Source organism: Leptodactylus fuscus, chromosome 6 (genome assembly GCF_031893055.1).
Source record: "Leptodactylus fuscus isolate aLepFus1 chromosome 6, aLepFus1.hap2, whole genome shotgun sequence".
Taxonomy (NCBI): Eukaryota; Metazoa; Chordata; class Amphibia; order Anura; family Leptodactylidae; genus Leptodactylus; species Leptodactylus fuscus.
Window position 1 is genome coordinate 152409737 of NC_134270.1, and position 13270 is coordinate 152423006.

General features: G+C 43.6%; 1 protein-coding gene across 2 annotated transcripts in view; it reads right to left on the reverse strand.

Moving 5' to 3' along the window:
• The window catches only part of MIB2 (MIB E3 ubiquitin protein ligase 2), a 70382-nt gene extending 61734 nt beyond the window's left edge, over positions 1 to 8648 (reverse strand). For both annotated transcript variants that reach the window (XM_075277619.1, XM_075277617.1), the window contains exon 1: positions 8505 to 8648. The gene's annotated coding sequence lies outside the window, so the exon portion shown is untranslated. The remainder of the gene's footprint in view (positions 1 to 8504) is intronic.
• Between the last annotated feature and the right edge of the window lie 4622 nt (positions 8649 to 13270).

Below are 13270 nucleotides of genomic sequence, written 5' to 3' on the forward strand. Positions count from 1 at the left end.
TGAGATCAATAATCCTGGTGTACCACTCTTATATCATAATGGTGTTTCCTGGAAGGTATGAAGGAACCTCTGGAGATACTCAATGAGCTCCACATGGATGAGATGAATGGAAATGGAGGAGGCTATTTGAAAAGATAAGTGTAAGGGAATTGCTAGAGGAACAATTCCCCAGTAGCTGCTGGTGATCTCTGGGGGGAGGGGAACGACAAGGCAGTGGGCCCTAAGCTGAACCCCCCCATCCCTTCCTACTTGCCTGTTCTGTCCTAAGCCACAGGCGACAACTGGGCAGCAAAACCCTACCTAGGTACAGGTGAGGACAAAGAACACAGACAAGACAAACAACAACAAAAGGGAGGTCAGCTAGCCAAGTTGTCAGTAACGGTCGAGCAGCGCAGTACAGAATCGAAATCCAAGAGAAGAGTCAAAGTTAAAGCCAGAGGGCAATAATATGAGTAAAGGTAACAAATCAGCAAGAGCAGCAGGCACAAGGCAATATCCGCCTGCAAAAAACTCAGTGTGAACTAGCCCTGTGAGTGATGTCACCGCTTCCTCTCCAGCTACTCTTGGGATCACTGATTGGTCTCAGCAGTCATGTAAGTCACAGGGCGTCCAGGTCCGTGTCAGCAAATGGACAACAGAGCACTAGGGACAAGTGTTTTTTTTCATGTTTCACCTGTCCCCCCTCAGTAGTTTGTCTAATTTCTGGACAACTCCTTTATTCCAGGGCTGGGAATCTAGGGCTGACTCAATATAAGAACTTGATCATTTACCTTCCATACTCTTTCTACCTTATTATAACCAAAGCATTCTAAGTTCCAGATTTTCCATAAATAAAAACCAACGACGGTGGTTGCTACATTTTCAAAAAAGAAAAGGATCTTAAAACAGGTTTCCCATGCTCAGTGTTACATAGAGGTCTCCAGATTAGCAAGAAAGGGAAGGAGAAAGCAGCTGTAGGACCACAAGACCCTTTTGTTCTACTAGAACATCAGCCTGTCCTGTTATGAGAATGGCATGGTCCAGCAATGGGAGACTGTCCTACTGTCCACATATTAGGAAGGCTGCCCTCCATGGCCAGTGAAGTATATGCTCATTTTATAGCACAGTAGTACCCTCCTTCTTGGTGACGCTGGTATACCCAACCTTCCCTCGGTTGACACTAAAAACATCTGAACTTTTGTACTGTTTGCTCCGTACCATTCTGCTCTCTGTTGCAATGTCCTCAGTTGTCCCTGCCGGGTTTAGATGTGAGATAGTACGCAACAACTCAGTTACCTCGTGGTACACAAATCTGTGTCTGATCCACTGTAAATCTGCCATATGGACATTACAGAGCCACCACACTGACGCAGGTATGGCGAGAACATCTAATGATAGAACATGACTATTGACGGCAGAAAGAGGCCACACGTACACTAACTCTGAGGATAGATATATGTTTATCTCAGACATGTCTTACATTACTTACAACTGATTTTCTGTACACATCCACTAGAGGTTTTCTCCAAGGATCTACAAACTAATTTTAGATTGTACTCCCTATTTTTGTTTAATTTCCTTCCCTTACCTTATCTAACCAGATCATGGCCTCTCGAGGTTCCAGTCTCAATAAAGTTCCAATGACCAGTCAAAAGTTCTAAAACCTATACTGAAATTTAGTGTTTGCCTCAAAGCATTATGGTTCTTAAATGGGGTTCCTATGGGGATCTATCCTTGGGATAGCTTATAAATGTCTGAAGAGTACGATGTGATTTGTTTTATTCATTGGAAGAGAGTCATTGGAATTTTGTTGGGTGTGAGACACCAGGACATTGACAAAGCCTAAAAGAAAATCTGATGGAGACTGCAAAGTGGAAAAGAGAAAGGCCAAAGATATGGTACAGAGAAGATCGGCACATGTATCTTCTTCCCCAAAGCCAGAGCCAAAACAACAAGAGGGCAGCAACTCCGAAAATAGGCCAACAAAGCTCCAAATTCAAGAAAGGGAAGGAATATTCTGAAAAACATGCCAACAATGCTTTGGGGGGAAAGGAAAGGCGAAGTCAGATAAGGCCCCGAAAACTGAAGCTCTTGGAGATGCCAAGTGAGTTTTTGATATCTGTGTACAATTTGGAAGCCGATTTTAATCAAATTTTACAACAATGAAAAATTTTGTTTCACTTTTTATTTTACGCAATGTTGGCACATGATGCTTTTATGGGATGCTTTTTATTCCCCGTTTTCAGCAGATGAAACTAAACTTCTGGACAACTTTTGATTTTCTGACAATATTTGTGTCGTTAATAAATTTTGTTAACAAATTTTGGTTCCTTTGTGTGAAAACCTAGATTTCTTTATTCTTTCTATTGCTTCCGTAGTGAGATTTGTTTCTGTATCTCACCTATTTTTTTTTTAGACACCCCGGAGGTATACATGTCATAGCAGAGATTCTTCAAGGATGACATCACTTAGGCTTCCTCATGAGTAACTAAAGGACCCGAAATGTCTCTTTAAATTGGTTTCAGTTTCTCATAAACAGAAACCAAACATCTTGTCATGAAAAAGTCAAGTAAATCCGACATTTTTATTTATAAAGCTAATCTGCCCCTGGCAGGAGTTTTGGAACTTGCTAGAGAGGTCCCCTGTGTTCTGACCTGATAACTGCTATTCACATGGGGAGACTGAGCCGCCCTGTAACATACAAAAATAAGAATCTGTTCCTGAACTACATAGCAGTATATTCTCCGTCATCACATCCTCTGCTATAATAAATAGTGTGACTGCCTATTTTAGTACCGATCACTATGAGGATTTATGGGTTGAATCCTAAAAAACCACAGTAATATTCATTTATTCCGCCATGAATTTAATCTACTGGATTATTAAATAGTCATAATAATGTGTCTAAAATTTACTAGAGAGAGCAGAGAACCTCCAGGGGGAAAGACGGAAAGAGGACCTGTCACCAACCATAGCCACCAACCCCAATTCCTTGCACCTCTCAATAGTCTCTGCTCCATTGATTCTGACACAGTAGGATTTTTTTTTCTAATCCCCCGCCATTCCTGAGCAATCAGTGTTGTTAATTTCAGAACAATCATGCTCACTGCTGTCAAGTAGGCGGTACCTAACTATCTGCTACATCACAGGACCACCCACTTGACAGTAAATAGCACAATTGTCTGGGATGAGAATACACACTTTAAAAAAGACCTTTTATGTTCTTAAAGATTGACAATATTTACCGCTAGAAAGCTTCCAGCTTTGCCGGTATGTGCCCGGGTACCAGGGACATCAGTAAGTTCTGGCACCGGCATCCCTCTACAGTTGTCGCTGGGCCGTGAGGACCGCACCCCACCCATGACAGTACAAAGCTAAGCAGCAAGTCCCACCCTTCTGACAGCAGAGGGATATCGGTGTCAGCTTTCAGGAAGTATATAGTACCGCCAATCTCCAAGGACATGAAAAGTCCTCCTTAAAGGAGATGTCCAGGATTTACAGAAGTGGTGGCTATGGTCTGTGTGAAAAGGAAAACAATACGAAACTATGCATTTCCCCATGGTGGGACTATTAAAAGATTATTTTATCTTATCTCACCAATTCCCAACACTCCATTTTGGGTCTTGTTACTACGCTGGGACTCGCCATGCTGGAAGCAAAGAGGCTCACATGACCTCTGAGACCGATCAGTGGCCTCAGCACTCGTTGGTCAGGAACCAGTAATGTATGTGAATGACATCACTGGTCCCTCTCCAGCGACCATTGAAGTCAATGACTGGTCTCCTGGGTCATGCGAGTCTCTCTGCTTCCGACATGGTAAGCCCTGGTGACGGCGGGAAAGGGGGCTGGGACTGGACAATGGAGCTCTGGTGATAGGAAAGTCTTTTTGTTTTTGTTTTATACCCACTCCTGCCACCCCTGAGTATGCTGCAAACCTTGGACAACCCTTTATAGAGGACCTTTCATGTCCTCATATATTGGCGGTATTCATTAAGAGTTTATTAAGACTAACATATGTCCTGGGTTCGAATCCCACCAAGGGCAACATCTGCATGGAGTGTGTATATTCTCCCCATGTTTGTGTGGGTTTCTTCTAGGTACTTTGGTTTCCTTCCATGTGTCAAAAATATACTGATAGGTAAGTTGGTTCCCTGTAAAAAAAACAAGTGACCCTGGTGGATGTTGCATCCATATAACTCCCCTACTGCACAACGCACTTTGAATACCCATGAGAAAAGCAAATTACAAATGTTTGTCATTGTCATTACCCCTATGTGTAGAAGAGACATGCTGAATATATAGGGCAAAAAAGGATCGGGCACGTATTTCTACATGCAAACTGCGCACGGCTACCTCTGATTCCCTGCAGAGCGACGTTCCCGTCCCTCGCTGTGCAGAAAATAGTTCCACAGCCCCATTCATGTGAATAGAAACATTTTGCAGTTTTTCTGCCCCTGCACAGCGTCTGGACGGGATTGCTGCTGTGAAGGAAAACAGAACTACTGCAGGAACCTCTGCCCCTATATTCTCAGGATCAGCAGGGGTACCAGAGGTTGGTCTTCATCTATCAGAATGATATACCCTATCCTAGCCATATGCCATAACATTGTAAGAGGAGAATGCCCCTTTAAGTGAGACTGTATCTGACAGCAGATGTCATGTGGATATAACGCTCTGCAGCTCACCAGATCATGTGAAGGAGAATGGCTGCAAAGGATGAGCTGTAAAGTCAATAAAAACACCCCCTAGAAAATCACATTGTAGAAAGTTATAGCAGCAGAAGATTAAGGAGTTGATCTTTGGGGAGGCAGTGACCTGTCACCTAATGGTCATATTAGTAAGACCATAGCTAAGTATAAGGGCAGTGCCATAAAGTGAGAGGATAGATAACACCCTGCAGAATACAGTAGCATTTACAGCAGCGGCAGAGGGGTATGCTGAACTTGTGCACACCAGTGACCTTGCCATTAAATTAGAGAATAAAGGGATAACTATGTATTAAAGTTTCCATTAAGTGGCAAATTGACTGTTACTATGAGCATGTGATAAGCAATCACCGCATTGTCAGTCTTTCAAAGAACAGACAAGAATATCCAAAAAAGTTGAAAAAGGAGTCATTTTCTGTCACCAGAACCCAACATATTACACCATCCCTGCAGATAGATAGGTTAGGGTCAGCTCAATCTAACAGTATTTCCCCTTGTGAATCGCTGCCCCTGTTGCCGAGACGGCACCATTTTTGACAATATACAAATGAACTCGTAGGAGCGACGAGGGTGCTGCCATTGCTCCAAAGGGGTAATCGGCAAAACCTTCATTGCTCCAAGGAGAATTTGTGTATGTCAAACATGGCGATATCTTGGCAATAGAGGTGGCGATTCACAAGGAGAGAACACTGTTTGATTCAGGTGACCCTAACCTATCTATCTGAAGGGCTGGGGTGATAAGTTGGATTCTGATGATAGGGTTGATAGGCTCTCCTTATATGTGATCCTTATGTGTGATCAATGGTGGTCCAACCTCACAACCACCTATATCTGGAGAATGTAGGGTGAAGTGCTATAGCCTCTTCATTCTTCTCCCAAGGGACAGTCCATCCCAGATCACAAGTCCTAAGGATAGGCCATCAAAGTCCAAAACATCTTCTTGACCCTTTCATTGTGGGGATCACATCCTAATACTGCTTGAGTGAATCACCATATAAAAACTGAATGACACACTTTTTACAATCTACTTCTAAGACTGGCAAATAAGTATTTATGATGTTCTCCAAGACGACAAAATGGTTCAAGGATAAAGATGCCAAGACGGCTTTAAATAAAGTCAGTAAAATCTCATTACTTTTCAATGTGACTTTTAGCAGTGAAACGCGTTGCGTCTTGTAATGCAGATATCACCACTTCTCCAGACCAAGAAAACATACAAGACCTCAACAATTGTGGCTGGGACTAAAATAAGGATACAAACTGTGCACACACATCCTACACACAACCCTGGGTCACACTGGTCAATTGTCATGCCTTCCCGAGTAGTTGACCATCCTTCGTGGAAGGACAACTACTCTTTCTGTGTCTGCTCTTTGAAGATGTCCATACAACGTCGATAGGCCCTCAGCTATTTCTCCTGAGCTCAACACATAAACACGTAGGCTCGGTTAAGATGACCATCAACAAGGAGAGGTGAGTATGAGGTGGGCAGATACCACTGGTGGTGGTTCATCACCTGGGAGAACAAAAGGTTCAGGCTTGCCCAAACTTTACCTGAGAGCTAGGAGGCCTCAAAAGACATAAGACTGTGGATCAGTCTTGAGGAAGTTGTTTGGGCAACTTTTCACTTATGTGTAAGGAAGTCAACGGGTTGTCGAAGACCACATACTGGGATAGGTCATCAATATGAGATTTTGGTGGTCACCTCCACTGATCAGAAGACATCTGGACAGTGTACAGAGTCAGAAGCAGATGTCTCCATAACCTTTGTGGTGCCACTCAATTCAGCTTCAAATTTAGGGGGTGTCTACAGTCCCTTGAAAAGGATGTGCACGCTCCTCCTGAGGAGGAGAACCCTTTCAGTGGATATTCTCGGACTGAAGTTAGAGTTATAGCCAAGGAGGGGATTGCCTAAACATAACCACCTCCACCAACTCAAGTTCTTTGTATCTTTTGCCCCACTGATTCCAGCACAGTTGAAATTTTTTCTCTAGCACCCCGTCCGCTCCCAAGCAATTTGTTCAGTTAGTTTTGGTGCCTTGTATGCTAACTAGATTTTGTAATGCCAAGTGGTTGGTGTCAGGCAGAAGCAGGCAAGAAGGCGTGACTTAGAGCCAGAGAGAAAGTGAGAGAGCTCTGAGTCACGCCCCTTTGCCTGTTCCTGCCTGACACCACCCACTTGGCATTAGGGAATCTAGTTAGTATATCAGGTAGCAAAACTAACAGAACTGATTGCTCAAGAACGGCAGGGGCTACAGAAAAAAATCAAATTGCGTTGGAAACAGTAGAGCAACGCCTATTATTAAAGAATAGAATGAAAAGAGGTCAAGTTGGTGGAGGTGGTGAAAGGTCCTCTCTAAAAAAAACTCTGTAGTGTACATTACAAATGTAGTGTATATTGTCACTTTCTGATGTTACAAACCCATATCCTTAGGCTGTATTACAGATTTTTAGGACAACCTGGTTAAGGTGAGGTCCAACGCTGGAGCCCAGGTTGGATCAAGCTCACCAAATATTGATGTCCTCACAAAATTGACACTCTAACAAAATTTGGATGGAGACATGTTGTCATCACAAAGTCTCAGTGGAGCAGCCTCAGGCTTTGGGCCTGCGATCAGATCTCAGCCTAGAAGCCAAGCGGACCCGAAGGATGGGAGCCCGAATGCTAGTGTGGACCTAGCGTAAGAGACCCTGTGCCCTTATAAGTCATGGGAATCCCTCCTTTATTGGGATTATCTGAAAGAGAGGATTTTAGAGGTCTCGGCAGCCGCTTATCCCCCTTCCCCCATATTCACTAGACCACATAGATATGGGATGTGTATAGACGTCATGTTTACAGTATTAACCCTATAAAAGACAATACGCCACAATCCAGCGTCTCCCCATCATACACAAGAACATCATATATTACATGCAGAATTAACCCTTTAACCCCTTGGATTCTGGATCCATTAGTTATAAGACCCCCAAAGCCATAGGTCTCAATCTAGTATCACACCTTAGTATGTATATAGAGTGACAACAAATACGTCCCCAGTACAGATCCCACCAGGGTGCTCACCCAGCTTTCCCAGACCCCTGATTTGTAATGTGACTTATTTATGCAAAAGATAGAGAAGCAATGGAAACAGGACCGTATAAGAAGGCAGATTTGTAACGCAAGAGTGTAGGGTGGATAAGGAATCTATTCTCACCCATCTTTCCTAGAATGCTGAATGGCAAATTTGTTTGTGGGAAAAGTGAATCATGACTGTATAACAAGGCAGGTTTGGGTAAGATCCTATGTGTGAGCTGTAGATCAGGAGTCACCCAGCTTTACCAGGAACAGATACAACTTACAATAGAAGATCTGGAACTACATTCTGGCTACACAAAGTAAAGATCCAATGCAATGAAGAAAATCTTTGCCAAATCGTACTATATACAATACTGATATAAGACGGCGATCATACTTTGCACCCCTATAAAGGCTCCTGAAGAAGATTTGGGGTTTTCTCGCCATTTATAAGCGAGATCACTTGTTATTGGTCATATTGTTTGTTACCGATTTAACCCCTGATAAAAGTTATCCCCTGTGACAAAAGGCACATGCAAAAATGCAAACCCCAACCAAAAAGCTGATGTTTAGGGGTACCAATATTTACCTTAAAGGGATAGTACCTGCAAGGGTGATGCTGCTAGCAATGCACTCTACTAGGACTAGGATCAGTATGGGACAAGTGTCATTGTCACCTGGAAGTCACCAGCCCGGATCTGGTGCCAGCGATGCCAACCTATGCCAGGATGATGCACAATGCGGTATAGGGTAAGGGCACTCACCAGCTGTGTGTGGCAGGACGAGGCAGAGCTGTGCCCCCCGCTCCCCTGTGCCGTCCCCGGTGCGTGTCTTCTGCTCACAGCCGCATTTCCCTTTCCACTTACATCGTTCTCTCTGACAGTAGCGACAGCTAAATCCCGGCCGCGCAGAGCATGACGGGAGCTGTAGTTCGCTCACTCGCTGACGCTGATGAGAGAGCGCGTGGGAAGACTACAGCTCCCGGCGTGCCTTGCTGCGGGGCAGTCTGTTGTGAGCTGTGAGGGTTTGGGGCTCCCCTAGTGCTCTCTGCAGTGCCTACATAGGAAAGCCCTGAGTGAATGGTGACTAAACAGGAATCATTAGTGTGTGAGGAGAGCTGGCACCCTGACAGGGCTACTGGCTCCTAGGTCTAGGCCTTGTCCTATAGAGAGCTGCCATGGTATACAGGCATGTATAGGGTGCTGCTATATAGACGCAAGCCCCTCCTGTGACATGGGGGCTAGCACTATAGTACACATACGGAGCATTCCTATTATGTGGATACCCCTACTCTAATTCTACCCTCCTGTTTACAAAAAGACTAAAACAGAATTTTTGACGTGGTGTTTAATTTGTAGCTTTTAACTTGTAAAATTACAAAAACTACCAAATACCAAATCAAATCTGCGTTTATTCACACATTGTAATGGTCCCTAGTGGCCTCTATACACATTGTATTCATCACTTGTGGCCCCTACACACATTATAATGCTCTTCAGTGGCCCCTACACAATATAATGGTCCCTAGTATGAATTACACTCATTATTAAGATCCCCTAAATACTTTATAATGTTCCCCAGTGGCCCCAATAATGCTTTCTAGTGGCCCCTACACATATAATGCTCTTCCATGGCCCCTGCACACATTATAATGCTCTTCAGTGGCCCCTACACAATATAATGGTCCCTAGTATGAATTACACTCATTATTAAGATCCCCTAAATACTTTATAATGTTCCCCAGTGGCCCCAATAATGCTTTCTAGTGGCCCCTACACATATAATGCTCTTCCATGGCCCCATGCACACATTATAATGCTCTTCAGTGGCCCCTACACATGTTATAATGCTCTTCAGTTACCCCTACACATATCATAATGCTCTTCAGTGACCCCTACACATATCATAATGCTCTTCAGTGACCCCTACACATATCATAATGCTCTTCAGTGACCCCTACACATATCATAATGCTCTTCAGTGACCCCTACACATATCATAATGCTCTTCAGTTACCCCTACACATATCATAATGCTCTTCAGTGACCCCTACACATATCATAATGCTCTTCAGTGACCCCTACACATTTTATAATGCTCTTCAGTGGCCCCTACACATATTATAATGCTTTCTAGTGACCCCTACACATATAATGCTCTTCAGTGGCCCCTACACATATCATAATGCTCTTCAGTGGCCCTACACATAGCATAATGCTCTTCAGTGCCCCCTACACATATCATAATGCTCTTCAGTGGCCCTACACATAGCATAATGCTCTTCAGTGCCCCCTACACATATCATAATGCTCTTCAGTGGCCCTACACATATTATACTGCTCTTCAGTGGCCCTTACACACTTTTTAATGCTCTATAAGTTGCCCCCATACAGTATCTGTCTCATATAAATAAAAAAAAATCACATTTACACAACCCCGTTCCCAATAAGCTCTCCTCCTTTTGCCTCTTTCTATCTTCCTGCTTCACCTTTGTATTCAACACTATCTGAATCCTCAGGTGAATGAAAATGTGCAGCCGTTTTTCTGCCCCCAACCTGGTGTGTGTCCATTGAACCCATTTTTGGGGAACATTCTACTGGCATAGATTATCTGGCAATATAGAACATGGACAATGGAATCACCATACGTAAAAAAATGATTTATTTGAAAATATTAAAAAACATTGATACAACACAGTGCAGAGACATCAACATATACATGTAAGGGGACCAATGCTGCCTGTCAAAGAACATACGTGGTAGTTGAAAAAAATTTAATATGTAACAAACACTTGTCATTATGCAGAGCTAACTATATTAACTCCCATATGAAAGCTGTCACTATGACTTCACTACATATAAACACTCACTTATGTTGATCTCTCTGCTAAAGGCTATTATTTATCACCATACTCCATTGCTGGATTACATTTATTTTCTATATTGTTGATTTTTTTGGATTATCATCTAAAACTTTTTTGCCTTTAGTTGTGTTTTCGTATTTTTCCTGTTTTATAGATTATCTGGCGCCATAGACTCAGCTCAATTGCCATGCCTTCAAAGGGTTCTTCAGGACTAGAAAAGAATCCACTGTGCGGCGGTATGAAGTTCCAGGCCCCAATGCAAAATCTGTAACGCAACCCCCGCTTGTTATGTGCTCTCTATAATACTGGTGTCTCTTTATAGAGAGGCTTTGGGTCCCCTCACACTCCAGGCCCAATGGCTACTATAGCTACTCCCATGCCAGCTTTGTTGCCAGAAACAGCCCCACATCCATCCATGGCTTGTGTCTGGCATTACAAATCAGTTGAATGGGAATGAGCTGTAATGTCAGACACCACAATAGTCAGGGGTGGCGCTGTTTCTAGAAAAACAAATGAGCCATTGTTCTAGTCTTATACAACCCAGGATACATTGGCTATGTCCTTCTCATCTCCATTGGGTTGATATACAACTGTATGACGTTTTGCTGTATGTATGCCTTGCTATTCCATATATAGTGGCATCTGTCAGAGGTATATACATCTGTCAGATACCAGTATATGTAGTGTTACAGCATCCTACAAAGCCTCATTGGCTTCAACTTCTGTTGAGTAACAAAAGACCACCATGTCTCCCTGCGTCTTCTTCACTAATGTAAGAGATTGGAGTCACATTGTGACCCCAAGGATGCTGTGAATGCATTTCTAGTCGGAACAGATCAAGCACTGCTGGATTTTATTGTGGAAACAAGTCGCAGTTGCAGCACTTTTGGGGCCGCAGTGACAATCCATTCACTTACATTAGTGAGGCACAGCAACAATGCAGTGTTTGTTGCCCAATGAAAGTCGCCATGTAGCCCTAGCATAAAGCATTCCTTCATGCAAGGCAAAGCTTAAAGGGGTTGTCCGGGACATGAACATATTTGATACAGAAAATCTATCCACGAACAGTATTAGTGACCCCTGAACCGATGAACTGATGTGGCTACCGGAAACTGTATATTAGCTATAAGCAGCCCCATGCTGGGACTACATGGCGACTTTCAGTGCGTGACCAAAGATTGCAGTGTCGCTTTATCCCTCTGAATCTCTGTTGGCTCCCCTGGACAGGCCTGTTGGCTCTCCATCTTACCTAGCACCCAGGACACACTGACTCCTTTACCCCCCTTCCCCCATCTACTTAGATTTTTGTAACCCCTTTAGACCTGACATAAACAGCAAAAGCAACCCTTTGGAGTTTACACGGAGTAACGTGCCACGTCATGTGGCACGTATACGGCGTGTGTGACTTTGAGCGCCGTATATGCTCCCATTGATTTCAATTGGAGCCTGGATCGTATACGCCGCGTTATTTTGCGGCCGCAAAATCACGGCCGCAAAATAACGCGGCGTATACGATCCAGGCTCCCATTGAAATCAATGGGAGAGTATATGGCGCTCAAAGTCTCATACGCCGTATACATGCCACATCACGCGGCACGTTACTCCGTGTGAACTCCCTTATAGGTGCCCTCTTGCAGGGGCGCCGTTTTATGGGGCATTGCCACAGGCCAGCACAATAGGAAATGTTATACAGGAGTTCCCCTTTAAGCTTCTGTTTTAGTGCGTCTCAGTATAATAGCACCCTAGTCATAAAAATCACAGATCCCTAAACTAGTATTACATCCTAATAGACTCTTCATTTATGGTAAATACATGACTATATTTTAATATAATATCTGTACACATTATACGGTATTTTATTCCGACACCATTACAAAGTGCAGCAAAATCTTTTCTATAGGACTTGTCAAACACAAGTAGAATCTTATTTTATGATTTTCTGACATTCAGAATCAAATTGTTTTTACTGCTCACAATAAATTTGCAAACATGAAAACTGGTAAGAAAATAAAGCGCTGGAACATGACATGAATTGTAAATCATTTTCCCAGTACTGAAACGTTATGGGAATTTCCATTACTTCTCCACAAGAGGGCATTACCTCTGCTAAATCCATCAAGTACAGTGGTATATAGTATAAAACCCCAATAATCCTATATATTTAATAACATAAGTACCATAGCCAGCCACATGGTGTGAAAAATGTGCTCACAGCGCCCCTTCTGTCCACAAGAGTTAATGTCACTATAGATAGCTCATATGCAGGGCCGGCTCCAGGTTATTATGGGCCCTTGGGCGACAGAGCCTCAGTGGGCCCCCTTGTAAAGGAGGCGGGGGAGTCGAGACACTGTGCGTCGCAGATGAAGCGAGTGACGTCATGCAGGAGTGTGGCGTCACCAACGCCATACCTCCCAATTTTTAAAGAGAAGAAAGAGGAGCAAAATGTGCGGTGCGCTCTGCGCGCCGCGGCAAATTTGGCTCCACCCACTTTTGTTGATTCCACCCATTCTCATTCATTTTTCATGTGCTCCCACACAGTACAATCCTCCTACAGTCACCCGTAAATTATATGCCCCCCCTCCATCTCTCCCCCAGTTTCATATACACCCGTCCTTTGCCCCCAGTTTCATGCCCCCCCCCCTCCATCTCTGTCCCGTTTCATCACGT